Consider the following 15338-nt stretch of genomic DNA (forward strand, 5'->3'; position numbering starts at 1 on the left):
TTCTATGTCCTTCATGGGCTTTTCCAACTGGCACAGCTGCCTGTCCAGCACCACCATTCACTGACTTCTCCCAGACCCATGAAACTGACCAGACCCTCTGAGGGCAGATGTGTCAGGTGTGTTTCTCCCTATGACCACATGGACCTGTACATTACCTTGCCTCATCCTTACCAAGGACAAGGCGAAGCTAATCTAACTCCATCCTCTTTTCTCCGAAGCCTTCCCTTGACCTGTTGCTTAGTTGGGGGTACACTGACGGGGCAGAGAGAAGGACATAGCACTTGGGTCTTTTCCCTTGATAGGTACCTGTCCCCAAATGTTCAGTCTGCCGTCAGAGATCTAGTAGTTCAAACAGACCAGAAGCAACCCACAAAACGAGCAAAAAAAAAAACAAACCCAAAACCTTGTTGACACTGGAAAGAGAGGAGGCTGCTGGGATGTCCTCTGTGCTGGTGCAGATCTCAGGAGAAGGTGACCCATCTGCACTGGCTCCCCTGGCCAGTCCAAGGAAGTAGAACTTTCTTTTCTTGACAAGTGGATTCAAGGATGGGCTGAGAAAAGCCTAGTGTGCCCATGTCCTCTCTCTGAAGCAAAGGACCTGCCTTGCAAACTTCAACTCAGGGCACCTTGTATCTGCGCACCAGACACATGAGGGTGAGGCAGGGGACAGTCACAAAGACCGGAGAGTGGACATCTGCTGTGATGCCCTGGGTCCTGAGAGTCAGTGCAGGTTAGTTCTCAAAGAACATGCCCAGGACTGTTGGGATTTGTGAAGCCCAGGCTGTCACAGCCCTGAACACCTTGCCCCACTTCCTAGACAGCACAACCAGGCTATACTGGCCCCTGGTCAGTTTGTTTTGTGCTCCTCTTTGCATGTGTATGTTTGAAATAGTAAATTTAATATTTAATAATTCAATTATTAAATAATTGAATTATTAAATTATTAAATAAAATGTAATTTAAATCTATCCCATAACCTTCTAAAGCTATTCTGTAGTACAAGTGTGGTTTGAAGCATTAACATCTGTGATGACATATTTACACAAGTCTCTATGTATCTCAATAGACAAGCTCATTTTGTTTGAGAGTAACAGCCATCCATGAAGAGAAGGGCAGAATTGTCTGAAACACTCAAGTACTTTATTTTAATTAAAGGTTAGTGTCGATTTCTCAAATCTCAAAATGCTCACATGCCCTGATGCTTCAGCATAAGATCTGGATGAGACACAGGCTTTGATTTGCCAGCAACCCTCCTCCTCCTCTAGGTCAAAGTCTGTGAGTGGAGCAGGGGGGAAAATCAGTTCATAATGACTATAGTCCTTCTGCCTCAGCAAATAACTGCCTTGCACTGGCAAGTGTTGAGAGACTGGACCTCAGGTCTCTGAGGCAGCAGTTCCTACAGCCAGCAGCAAACCACAGTAGCCTTTTGTAATCAATGCTGTTCCCAGAAGACTGACCCCTTGGGCCACATCCTATTCATGGTGCACGCTGCTCTGGGCCAGCTGTTCCAACCTCCAGCCATGCCATCAAGGTAAGCCACATGTTCATCCTTCTTAGAGAGGATTCTACATCTTAATAGGTTTTTCTTCTACCTAGGACATCCCTTACATGAGATCACCAGTGGCTGCGTTTTTGGGGTCTTCAGATCCAAATCAGAAAATGATCATCACAAGTTTTCTTCTCAGGGCCTGGGTCCTGGAGGTGGGCCTGAACTCATCATGCTGGCTGATGTCACAGGTTGGTTCCTATGACACACTCTTCTGACTTGCAGTGGGGGAGTGCTGTGTGCTCACTAACAGAGAGAAGCCAAGTTGGAGTCTTCTTATAAAGGCCCCATTCCCATCATTACAGCCACACTTTTGACCGTTACCTCCCAAGAGCCTCCTGAGGCCACCAACATATGACTTTAACAGACACAAACACTCAACCCATAAACAGGGACTGATAACTACCCAAAGTGAGGACTCTGGGACCTCAGTACAGTTTTCTGAGGGGCAGATTTCCCTGACATGAGTCTGAGTCAGGCACTCCACGTGCTTACACGTGGGTAGTTTCAAAAGCTTTGAAAACATGCAAAGAATACACAGCTTTCACCACTATTCCCATCTGAGCCTTGGAGACACTTTGGCAAGGATGTTTGTAGAGACTCTTCTCCATAAGGGCAATTTGGCTCTGACTACCAGAATTCACTAGCATGCTTTTGTCCAGTGATTGCAGGATATCAGCCTCCTTGGAGCACACAAGTATGGCTGATGCACCATGACATGATTTACTCCATCTTCTCCATTTTTATGTGAACAGGCACATGCCCCGAACCCTGGCAGGTTGCCTTCTCTATCTAAAGCAACTACCTTAGGCTTACTGAGCTCTTGTCAGCTCATGGTTTTCTGGCACTTTGGGGCACTTGTGTCTGATTCAGGAATGATCCTTCCTTAATTGATACAGTCAGCCTTTGATTGCCATCTGCAGAGTAGATTTGGTACTCCATCCCACTGACGTCTTCATTCACTGGTGCCTCTCTTGGCATTGTTAAAAGCAGGAAACCTGGCTAACACTGCTTCCCTCACTGCCCCATGCTTTCTCTTTTATAAACTTGCACATCCATCTTTGTAATTTCTTTGAGTTCCTGTGTTATTCGTGCTTTACATTCCTGAGATACAAAATGGCTCATTTTACTTTCTTGCATGTTTGAAAGCTGCTAACCTACTTCCAGTACTGTTTAGCCATGTTTGATATGAAGTGTTTCAATATTGTTCATGTTATTTTTGTGATTAAAAATTTCTTTTCATGTGTTTCAAATCTTTTTAACAGTTTGTATTTCAGAAATATGATCATTTTGTTGAATGACCATACTAGACTTCTTTTTAAAAAAATATTTTATTTATTTATTCATTTATTTTATTTTATGTATATGTGTGTATTGCCTGCATGTAGGTGAGTGCACCCATGTCATACAATGCCTGCGGAGGACAGAAGAGGCCATCGGATCCCCTGGAACTGGAGTTTTGGACAGTTGTTAGCTGCCATGTGGGTGCTGGGATTCGAACCTGGGTCTTCTGCAAGAACAACCAGTGTTCTTAACAACTGAGCCATCTCTCCAGCCCCCAATATTGGACTTCTTTGCGGCTTAAACTACTTTAAATGTTCCAGGTATTCCTCAAAGAATGCAAGTTTTATGTCGAATACATATGCGAACACACACACACACACACACACACACACACACACAAACATATTCATGCACATACCCTTAGTCATACTAACACAGAGACACACACACATACACTCAGATACACCTATTTTTAAAATTAATTTGTGTTGCCTCTATAAATTCTCAAATTCTGCTTTCATATGATCTTAACAAAAAAGAAAAAGAAAAGTTTACTTTCAGTTACTCAAGTTTAGTTTTAGCACCAGGGCACTTTGAATGAAGAAGATATTTTATCACAAATGATTCATGTAATCCTTGTGGCTCTTTAAGTGAAAAAAATAGTGGCTTTTGCAACTGAATCTCTGACCTGGACATCAAACTTTTTAATGGCATCCTGAGGTGGGAAGTGGTTGATGGATAGGACACTAGGCCATGCTGGCAAGACCAGGTAACCTGGGGACTTCAGCCTGTATGTCCAGAGTCATACGAATTTGAAAAACATATCTGTGCTTTCCTTAATTAAATGATTCATGAAATGCCTGTCCTACAGCTAAAATTTCAGCCTCTTCCCACTTCCCAACCCTAGCTCTGCAACACGGGTTCAGAACATCCATGGGAGAGATGGAAGGGTCATTCGGAACTTTCTTCTTTACTTTGAGTACAAAAGTGAGTTATTTCAAAGTTTGAGAGAGCACATCACCCAAAGAGACAAAACTGCATGGGGGCCATGGAAAAAACACTAGCTCACGTCCTTAAAAAAAATACAATGGAAATCTTTTTTAAAGGTTAAAAACTCATTCAATTTTATGGCTTACAGGGCTTATACTGAGTTCAATACTGTATAACTGTATTAATTCAACAGCAAACCTAAAAATTTTATAACCATTTTGAAAGAGATGTATATTTGCTCTGGAAACTGTTATTGAGTATGTTAAAGCTGTGATAAAATGCTTCTTCTAAAAAAATTTTTTAAAAGTTAAAAAAAATACATTACCTTCTTCACAGCAGCATATAGCCCATCAGACTTTGAATAGTTTCCCTTTCCAATTGGCAGTGTCCTTTCAGCAAACGGAGAGTCAACAGCCCTAAGGAAGTGAGAGCAGCATGCCAGGCTGGGCTTCCACAGAACGTAAAGCCCTGCTCACGGAGTCTCTTCTGATCCACACCATGTGAGTTTGAGTATGTCTGTGAGGTGCACTCACTGTGAACCAGTCACATGCTGTTCAAATAATCCCACTATTAAGGATGATCTACATCTTAAACAATTTCAATCTCTGTCACTAAAAATGAGAAAGCAGCCCAGGCTGTGCAACAAACCGGAAAAAACGATTCTGCTTTATCCGCCTCCGAGGTTGCAATCGGAAGTTGAAGGTCTCCAGACACTTCAGGATCTAGCTCCTCTCTCTTTCCAAAACTGACATCTCTCCCTTCTCCTCCAGCACTTCCAACACCACATCCTTGCCTCTCTTTTCCACCCAGCTGCTGAAGTAGGTAGTCATTCAGTGCTGATGTAAAAGTCAGTGCCCTGTGTTCCCACCCTCAGGCCTGGCACTATACCGAAGTACCTAGTGCCATAGCAGCTGTCCTAAGATATGTCCTGTGCATACTTGTTATGTTTCTACTTTCCGTTTCACAGAAAATTCCTCATCTCTGTCTCTCTCAGATCACCCACTACATCCAATCTAGTAAAGCAGAATCCCTAACTTTCAGCTCATATGAATTAACTTCTCACTTTTTAAAGAACTGAATTTTTGAAAAATTTATACAATATATTTAGTTCATATTTAGATCCCCTCTTTTCTACACTCTCCTTAATTATCCCCTCCCACCTGATGTCTTGGCTAACCTGTTTCCTTCTTCCTCAGCCTTTTCCTGTGTCTTCCAGAACCTATCACTCCACCTGTCCATCTGTCTGCCTGGTTGTCCCTACTGTCCTTGTTGATTTCTGATTGCTGGGGTCCTGATGGAAAACTTCTTAGGCTCCTCACTCTAAGTGGACCTCATCATCCTATACACTCACTTCCATGCCTGACTCTCAAAACCAGGCATAGAGGCTCCCCTCCTCCTATATCAAAATCCTGTGGCTTTGTGAAGCTCTTTCCTCAAACACAAACTTCTAGTCATTTGGATGCCACTCCTACAGCCCAGCCCAGAAACAGCTACAACAGAACCATCCTGTTCCACCTGCACCACTGTGGCCAAAGAGTGCAAACAATTCTAGGTGGTGTGGATGCTGGAGTCCAATGATCTCAGCCAAGAGCCTTTTACTGTGAAGTTCGTTCCTGTGCTAAAATTACTAACCTTTTGGACTTCCATCTTAAGGGTTTCTAAGTTAAACGTGTGTGTGTGTGTGTGTGTGTGTTTGTGTGTGTGTGTATAACTGTGCATAAGGATGTGTGTATGTGCATGCACATGTGTCCATGAATGTGCATGAGCTGTGTGTGTCAGTTCATGTGTGACTGTGTATACACGTGTGAATGTGTGTACATGGGACTTTGACATGAGTGCAGTGTGTTGGCAAAGAGGAGAAAGGCAGCACTGAGCTAAGAGGAAAATTCATTTATAAAATAGGGAGAAGTTACTTAGTTTTAATTTAGTACTCCAGTATATATATATAAACATATATATTTTAATCAGGTATATTTCAATGGTAATGTTTATCACCTCTCCTAATTAACATGAAGTAAATTTTTATGCTTTCTCTTCAAATATAACTCACTTTTTTATTTGTTGATTTTTTGTGTATCTATTATACAGCACATCCCAAACAATCTTATTCATCTATATACCCATTTCCAAATGGCACCGTCCCATAGCCTCACCCCCACCACTGGAGCCCATATACTGTTTCATCCCTGTTACTGTCCACTGTGTTGTCGGCACCCCCCAGCCATTGCCCAGTGCTTGTCGCTGAATCTAGTCAGCCTATCCAGAGATCTTTGTTTTAGAAAGGTCAGCTGTTCCACATCTAGCAGCAATCAGTTCTCAATATTCCTTTAGATAAGATTGGGGTTTGCTGTTCATTTTCCCAGTTCTATGCTGGGTTACTGTCTGGGGGTCTTTTGAGCCATCCTGGCCAACAACTCAAAGGAAGGTATCACCTATCTGGCATTGTTTCTTGTTATGCAGCCTTTAGCTATACACATGGACTCTTAAAAAATTATATTGACCACTTTAATCTTTGGTTATATTTTCCTTTTGGGTGTTTAAGGCCCTACAGTTAGCCCAGATAATCCAATTTATTTTCACTCTCAAGGACATTTGAGGATCTGTTCCTCAGGGGTCACATGGGCTTGGAAGGAGCCCCTGGCTCCTTTCTTTTACCAGTTCCATTTATGTGAAGATAAGTCAAAGGTCCTGCTTGACCATGGCTGGCTTCACTTGGAAGCATGGAGGAAATGTTTCCTCTGTGTTGACTCTCCTCTTTGTAGACTGGACACTGGTTCAAGTACATCTGGTGGGTTCTCCACAGCCTCCTTGATTGAGAGAACAGGTGACTCACCACAGTTACAGGACATTTTGAGAGATGCTCATAGTCCCCTGGAACTTAGTCGATCTAGGAGGGCAAGGAGCAAAAACTATCTTTTATATCCCTCTCTGACCGAATTAATATAGGCTTCAAAGTATGGCTGTTAAACCTCCAAGGTTAGTTCCACCAGTCTGTTTTATTTTTTATTTTTTTTGTCTTTTTGAAGCAAGGTCTCCCTGTAGCCCCAGCTGTCCTAGAATTCACTATGTAGATCAAGCTGGCCTTCAACTCACAGAGATCCACCTGCCTCTGCCTCCCAAGTGCTGGGACTACAGGCATGTGCCACCACTCCCGGCACAGTCTGGTATTATTAATTACCACATGTCATGTAGATAAAGCTTGGGCAAAGACCAAATGTTCTCAGGTAAACCTTACCTAGACATATATTCCTTGATCTGCTATGTATAATTTGTGAGTAGGTTGTTGGACTAATATGGTTCCCTCTGGTTTTTGAAACTAGCTAAGCATTATTTATCTCTCAAATTGTCTAACCCTTCCACCATGGTTTCCCTGTTTAAGATGCTCTGTTTTTCCCATTTCTCCCTTAATATTACCCTTCTCCTATGGTCCCACCTCTCTTGAGCTCCTTCTTTCCCTTTATATCCTAGGTTCCTTGTATAATCTTCCCTCCCCCCTCCCCTTAAAATAACCCCATTTTTATCCATATCTCCCTTATTAATGCCTGTTTCCTACTGTTCATTTCTTTCAGATTCTTTCTTTTCCTTTACTTCCCTGGTTCCTTTCCATTATCATGGCTCCTGTAGTTATGTCTGGATACATATTCACTTATCAGGTTTGGTGCTAGGATCCACATATGAGGGAGAACATATGTCGTTTTTGTTTTTTCTGAGTCTGTGTTACTTCACTTAAATATAACAGTTTCGTTGTTGGACAGATGGCTCAGCAGTTAAGAACACTGGCTGTTCTTGCACCTACATGGCAGCTAACAACTGTCCATAACTCCAGTTCTAGGGGATCCAACAACCTCTTCTGTTCTTCAGGGGCATTGCACGACATGGCTGCACTTACCTATATGCAGGTAACACAGGCATACACATTAAAAAAAAAGTATAACAATTTCTAGTTCTATCCATTTACCTGCAAATTTCATGTTTTGTCTTTCTTTACTGCTGAGTAAAACTCCATTGTATAACTGAACCACATTTTTATTATCCACTTGTCAGTTAAGGGACACTTACGTTGCTTCCACCTCTCAGCTATTGTGAAAAGAGCAGCAACAAACATGGATGTACAAGTCTCTCTGCAATAGGGTAAGATCTTTGGGTATATGCCAAGGAGTGGTATAACTGGGTCAAATGGTAGTTCATTTGTAGTTTTTTAAAGAGTTCTTCACACTGCTTTCCATAGGGGCTGAACAAGTTTGCAGTCCCACCAGCAATAGATGAGCATTCCCCTTTCCCCACATCCTCTTCAACATTTGGTATCATTTGTTCTCTTGATCTTAGCCAGTCTGGGGTAAGATGAAATCTTAAAGTGGTTTTAATTTGTATTTCTCTAATTACTAATGATGTTGAACACTTTTTAAGATGCATCTTAGCCATTTTTATTTCTTCTTTTGAGAACTCTCTGTACAGCTCATTAGCCCATCTTTTAATTGGGTTACTTCCTTTCTTGATTCTTTATTTTTTGAGTTCATTATATATTCTGATGTCAAACCTCTGTCAGATGTGTTGCTGGTGAAGATTGCTTCCATTCTGTGGGTTTTCTCTTCACTTCCCTGGTTGCCTCCTTTGATGTGCAGAAGGTTCTTAGTTTAATGAGGTCCCGTTTGTTGATTCTCAATCTTGTTTCCTGAGCAGTTGATGTCCGGTTTAGAAAATCCTTTCCTACCCCTATATCTTGTAGGTTATTGCCAATGTTTTCTTCTAATAGTTTCAGAGTTTCAGGCATCACATTGTGGTCTTTGATCCATTTGGAATTGACTTTTGTGCAAGGTGAAAGATAAGGATTTAGTTTCATTCTTCTACAGGTGGAGATCCAGCTTTGCCAGCACCATTTGCTGAACATGCTGTATTTCCTCCAGTTCTTGACCCTTTTGCCAAGTATCAGGTGGCTGAAAATGCATGTATACTCATATTTTGATCTTTAATTTTGTTCCATTGATCTATGGGTCTATTTTTGTGCTAGTACCATGTTGTTTTTTTACGACTATAGCTCTGTAATACAGCTTAAAATCTGGTATAGTAATCCCTCCAGCATTGCTCTTAGTGCTCAGGGTTGTTTTGGCTATCCAAGGTCTTTTGTGCTTCCATATGAATCTTAGGATTTTTTTCCAATTCTGTGAAAAATGTCATGGGGATTTTGATTGGCATTGCATTGAATCTATAAATGGCTTTAGGTAGGATGGTCATTTTCACAATATTAATTCTTCCAACCATGAGGATAGGAGGTCCTTCCATCTTCTGATGTCTTTCTCAATCTCTTTCTTTAAAGGTTTAAATTTTTCATTGTAGAGCTCTTTAATGTCTTTGGTCAGGTATATTCCAAGATATTTTATTTTATTTTATTTTGAAGCTATTGTATAGGGGAGTGTTTCCATGTGCCCTTTTCTCTGATTGCTTGTTATTGGTATATAGAAAGGCTACAGACTTTTGTAGGTTAATTTTGTAACCTGCCACTTTACTGAACGTGTTAATAATTTCTAGGAGTTTTCTGGTGGAATTTTTGGCATCTCTTAGTAATAATATTATATCATCTGTAAAAAGGGATAATTTGGTCTCTTCTTTTCCAATTATTACTCCTTTAATTTCCTTATCTTGTCTTACTGCTCTTGCAAGAGTTTCAAGCACCATGTTAAAGAGGAGTGGAGATAATGGACAGCCGTGTCTGGTTCCCGATTTAAATGTGAATGCTTCCTGTTTTTTTTCCGTTTAGGATGATGTTGGCTGCGGGTTTGTTATATATGGCTTTAATTATGTTGAAGTGTGTTCCCTGCAGTCCATTTCCCTCTAGGACTTTGAACATAAATGCATGTTGAATTTTGTCAAAGGCCTTCTTTGCATCTATTGAGATAACTATGTGGTTCTTGTCTTTGAGCCCCTTTATATGATTTGTGATGTTTATTGACTTACAAATATTGAACCATCCCTGCATCTCTGGGATAAAGCCAACTTGATCATGGTGGATGATCTTTTTGGTGTGTGTCTGTATGCGGTTTGGAAGTATTTTGTTGAGAACTTTTGCATCAATGTTCCTTAAGGATATGGGTCTATAGTTTTGTTTTGTGGTTGTATCTTTACCTGGCTTTGGTATTAGAGTGATGCTGGCTTCATAGAAGGAATTTGGACATTCTCCCTCCATTTCTATCTTTTTGAGCAAATTAAGTAGTATTGGATGCAGATCTTCTTTAAATGTCTGGTAGAATTCTGCTGTAAATCCATCTGGCCCTGGGCTTTTTTTAGTCGGGAGGTTTTGTATTACTGTTTCAATTTCTTTTTGTGTTATGGGTTCTTCTTTAAGTATCTGGTAGAATTCTGCTGTAAATCCATCTGGGCCTGGGCTTTTTTTAGTCGGGAGGTTTTGTATTACTATTTCAATTTCCTTATGTGTTATGGGTCTGTTTAAGCTGCTAATCTCTTCTTGGTTTAGTTTTGGTGGTTCCCATGACTTTAGATACCTGTCCATTTCTTTTACGTTTTCAAATTTATTAGCATATAGGTTTTTAAAGTATTCAATTATAATGTTCTGGATCCTTTTGGTATCTTTTGTGATATTTCCCCTTTCATCTCTGATTTTTTGGTTAACTGGGCTAACGGTGTGTCAATCTTGTTTATCTTCTTAAAGAACCAGCTCTTGGATTCATTGATTCTTTGTATTGTTTTCTTTGTTTCTATTTCATTAATTTCTGCTCTGATTTTTGTTATATCTTCTTGTCTGCTGGGTTTGGGTTTCATTTGTTGTTGCTTTTCAAATGTCTTGAGTTGCAATCTTAAATCATTTATTTGTGTTCGTTCTGATTTTTTAATGTAGGCACTTAGAGCTATAAACTTCCCTCTAAAGACTGCTTTCAATGTGTCCCAGAGGTTGTGTTGTGTTGTATTGTCCTTTTCATTTAGTTCCAGGAGTACTTTCATTTCTTTCTACTTTCTCCTTTGGCCCATTCATCATACAGGAGTGTGTTGTCTAAAATCTCCATGTGTTCATGTGGGACAGGACCAGAAGGCTGGACTTGAAGGGTCCAGGCTGGCATCTTGCTTCCATAAGGTTTTGTTGTGTGGTATTGTCCTTTTCATTTAATTGTAGGAATACTTTTATTTCTTTCTTAATTTCTTCTTTGACCCATTCATCATTCATGAGTGTGTTGTTTATTTTCCATGAGTTTGTGTAGTTAGTAGACCTTCTTTTGGTGTTGATTTTAACCATTATTACATTGTGGTCTGATAGAATGTATGGAATTATTTCAATATTTTTGTATTTGTTGAGGTTTGTTTTGTGCCCCAGTACATGGTCGATTTTGGAGAAGGTTTCATGGGGTGCTGAATAGAAAGTATGTCCTTTGGTGCTTGGATGGAATATTTGGTAGATGTCTGTTAAGTCCATTTAATATATGGCATTGTTTAATTCAATTCAGATGTCTCTCTGTTAGTTCTCTGTCCTGTTGACCTATCTAATGGAGTCAGTGATTCCCTACTATTAGTGAGTTGGGATTAATCTGGACCTTAAAGTCCTGTAGTACTTTTTTTTATGAAGTTTGGTGAATACATGTTCATGATTGTAATACCTTCTTTGTTTATTGTTCCTTTGATCAGAATGAAGTGGCCCTCTTTATCTCTTCTGTTCAATTTTAGTTTAAAGATTATTTTATCAGATAATAGAATTGCAGCGCCTGCTTTTTTCTTAGTACCATTCGCTTGGTATATGTTTTTCCATCCTTTCACCTTAAGGTAGTGCCTGTCCTTGAAAGTGAGGTGAGTTTCTTGCAGACAACAAAAAGATGGGTTTTGTTTCTTAATTCATTCACCTAGTCTGTGTCTTTTGACTGGGGAATTCAGTCCGTTAATATTCAAAGTTATTAATGAAAGATGTGTATTGAATCCAGTCATTTTTATTTCTGTTTACATTCTTGATATAGCTGTAGTTTTCGACAGTTATACCTTCATTGAATTTCTTTCTGCAACCACTTGGGTACAGTCATTTCTTTCTTCAGCTCTTTGTATTGCTTCAAGAACTCTCTGAAGGGCTGGTTTTGTGGACATGAATTCCTTCAGCCTATTATGTTATGGAAGATTTTTCTTTCCCTTTCGATATAATAGACATTTTGGCTGAATAATATAATCTGTTTTGGCATCTGTGATCATTTAGAACTGGGAATACTTTGGTCCAGGCTCTTCTGGCTTTCATAGTTTGCACTGAAAAGTCAGCTGCAATCCTGATGGGTTTTCCTTTATATGTGACTTGTTGTTTTTCTTTTGCAGCTTTCAGTATTGTCTCTTTGTTCTGTACATTCAGTGTTTTTACTATGATGTGCCGAGGAGAGTTTCTTTTCTCGTCCTATCTATTTGGTGTTCTAAGTGCTTCTTGTATTTGTATGGGCATGCCTTTCTTCAATTTTGGGAAATTTTCTTGTACAATCCTGTTGAAGATCCGGTCCATACCATTATCTTGAGATTCTTCTCCTTCCTGTTTGCCTATGATTCATAACTTTGGTCTTTTCATTGTGTCACACAATTCTTGCATATTCCATTCTTGTGTTTTCTTAAATTTTTCATACTTTTTGCTTGAGTGATCTAGTTCATCCACTTTATCTTCCAGTCTTGATATTCTGTTTTCCATTTCATTCATCCTATTGGTGAGGCTTTTTCCTGTCATTTCTAATTGGCTTATTGGGTGTTTCACTTTCTTCTTCATTTCAGCCTGAATATTCTTCAATATTTCTAACTTTTCTGAATTCATTCAGAAGTTTATCCCTATCTTCTTTCAGTTCTTTGATTTCTTTGTTTGTGTGTTCTTTAAATTCATTGAATTCTTTCATCATGTTTATAATTGTTCTTTTGAGTTCCATGTCCTGCATTATCTCTAGGGGGTTCTCATTGTACTCCTCTAGAGGACTATTGGTACTTGGTGGGGATATGTTATTTTGTTTTTTCATGTTATTATTTTTTCTCTGTAACTTTGACTTGAATTTCTTTTGTAGTTTCCGATTCTTCTGTGAGACTCAAGCCTTCCTTTGTTGAGTTTAGGTCTGCTTCTTTTTGTAAACTTTATGTGCCTTTGTGATTTACTTGTTGGGCATGAAAAGCTGCTTGGTCCAGGATTCATGTTCTCTCTTTTGATTTTATATTGGAGTGGCCAAATTGCTTTTGTCTTCAGGAGTTCCCACAGAGACCCAAGTCAGATGAAGATCAGGTGCTCTCAGACTTTCTCCTAAGGTCTGGATCATTCCAGGTAAGATGCTGTCCTCAAGAATTTGGGGGCTGGATTGGCCTGGGAGCAGGGCCCAGGAGAGATGCTGGTTTCAGGAAGCTGGTGGCTGTGCCATGCAGTGATGCAAAGGGAGGTGGAGATGGGAAGAGGCCCAGAGGGCTCCTGGAGACTGCAGGGAGGAAGTGGGTTGGTCTGGATGCAAAAGATCATGAAGCAGTGGTGGCTCTGGGCTGAGAGGTCAGCCCCAGGTGTCTGGGGTACCAACACCAGAAATGGGTCAGTACCCAGACTAGGAGGAGAGATGGGGTAGAGAGCTGGGAAGGTGAATGAGGCTGGGGGAGTCAAGGTGCGGTGGGCACTGCTGGATTTACCCAGGAAGGATGCTGGCACCAGGACACTGGACAAAGTGAAGTGAGGGTGGGAACAGGCCCAGAGGGATCCTGGGGACCACAGGGAGGAACTGGGTTGGTCTGGATGCAAAGGATAAGGAAGCAATGGTGGCTCTAGGCTGAGAGGTCAGTCCTGGTGTCTGGGGTACCAAGACAAGAAATGGGCCAGTACCCAGGCTAGGAGGAGAGAGGTGGCGGGGGAGCTGGGAGGGTGAATGAGGCTGGGGGACTCAAGGTGCAGTGGGCACCTCTGGACTTACCCAGGAAAGATGCTGGCACCAGGATGCTAGAGGCTGTGCGAATACTCCAGTATTTTAATTTAGATGAGGTGTTGGGTCAACCAGAATGTCAGAAAACAATGCTGCTTATTTTGCATAATCTGTTTGATGTACTGAGTCCTTTAATTCTACATTCGCAATGGTATTTTAATGCACCTATATGTTTCTAATTCTATTCTGATTTTCTACCTTATCTGTACATGCTTTATATTATTTAATATATTTATCTATTAGAAAAGAAAAAAGGGTACGTTCATTTTCCTTCCATCCATCAGGAAGGATCGCCAGGCCTTGCACATCCTCCCACCTGCCCTGTGCTGTGTGGTGGGCCGTGGCCGCTCTTGTGTATCAGTACTGAACTGGGTGATGCTACCTGACCTTCAAGTCCACTTCCAAGCACCCCACTGTGGTACAGCTATTTCCCCCCATTGCAGTGCTCACTCCCAGAGGGAAGAGGGACGCTCAGGACACAAGAATCTAAGGAAATGTACAAGGTCCAGGAAGCTCCACAGGTGACAAGATTTCCAAGGCCCCACCCCAAGGTTATAAAAGCAGTGATCATTGCCAGGGAGAGGAGACTCTCTCTGGTGGAGCTGCCTGCAAGTTGGGCATACATATTTTATGAGTCATCACTCAAGCTGGGGTGGCCTTCTTTCAGTGATGCAGGTGCCTTTGAGTCCCCCATACTTTTATGAGTAGCTCCAATATACTCATTGGCTCACCAGATCAGACAAATGGAATCATTTCTTTGATCTGCCATGATTGAGAATAGATGTCTATGTTACCCTAGAAAAGGACAGAACACCCACACCTTCCCAGTGTCTGTGCCTGGGTTTCTTGTGAGTTCAGCCACCTTCCCTCCCACTGGTTTAAGCACTGCATCTGCTAAAAAAGAGCCTCTGAAATCACTAAGATTTCCTGGCCCTTAAAAAAAGACCACGAGTGATTTCTTTCATAACTAGGTCCTAGTGTTTTCTCAGCTTTTTTCTGGCTTAAAGACAGGCCTCTACTTAGAAGACATACAAACACACACACGCACACACATGCGCGCACACGCACACACACACACACACACACACACACACACACACACACTACAACTAAGTCCTTATTTTAGTAGCTACCACCTTCATGATAGCTGTCACAGGCCTTGTGTCCAGCCTGTGATGACTTTAGTCATGTGTGCTGGGCCACAGATGTGATCTTCAGCACAGACCAAGGTCAGCCCATTTGTGAATCTCCCCCCATGCCTGGAACACAGAAAAGGGCAATACACATGTCCTGAGTCGGGAAATAGGTGAATAAACGAGCTGCTCTTGCTGGGCCATTCTTTGGGCACAAATCGCTGCCAACACTCTGTGGTTTCATGTGAATTCAGCGCTGTGCCAGAGGTGACTTTGCCTTCACTCAGAATAAAAGTTGACATATTGAAAAAGTACTGGTGAGTGGAGGGATGAATGGAAGAACACCATTAGGGAATGCTTGCCAACTTAACTCGTGTTTCAGCATTCCTGTCACACAGAATGGGGACACTAAGTGTCTCCTCTGGTCCCAGGCCTGCCTCCTGCCTCAGTTCCTCTGCCTTCTTCCTTGTTCTGTGTTCCCAC

The 15338-nt window shown here is 41.3% G+C and overlaps 1 protein-coding gene across 5 annotated transcripts in view; it reads right to left on the minus strand.

The window, feature by feature from the left end:
• Positions 1–15338, minus strand: part of Sntg2 (syntrophin gamma 2) — a 236258-nt gene that overhangs the window by 113045 nt on the left and 107875 nt on the right. The window lies entirely within an intron of this gene.

Source organism: Nannospalax galili, unplaced genomic scaffold (genome assembly GCF_000622305.1).
Source record: "Nannospalax galili isolate Female #2095 unplaced genomic scaffold, S.galili_v1.0 scaffold100, whole genome shotgun sequence".
NCBI lineage: Eukaryota > Metazoa > Chordata > Mammalia > Rodentia > Spalacidae > Nannospalax > Nannospalax galili.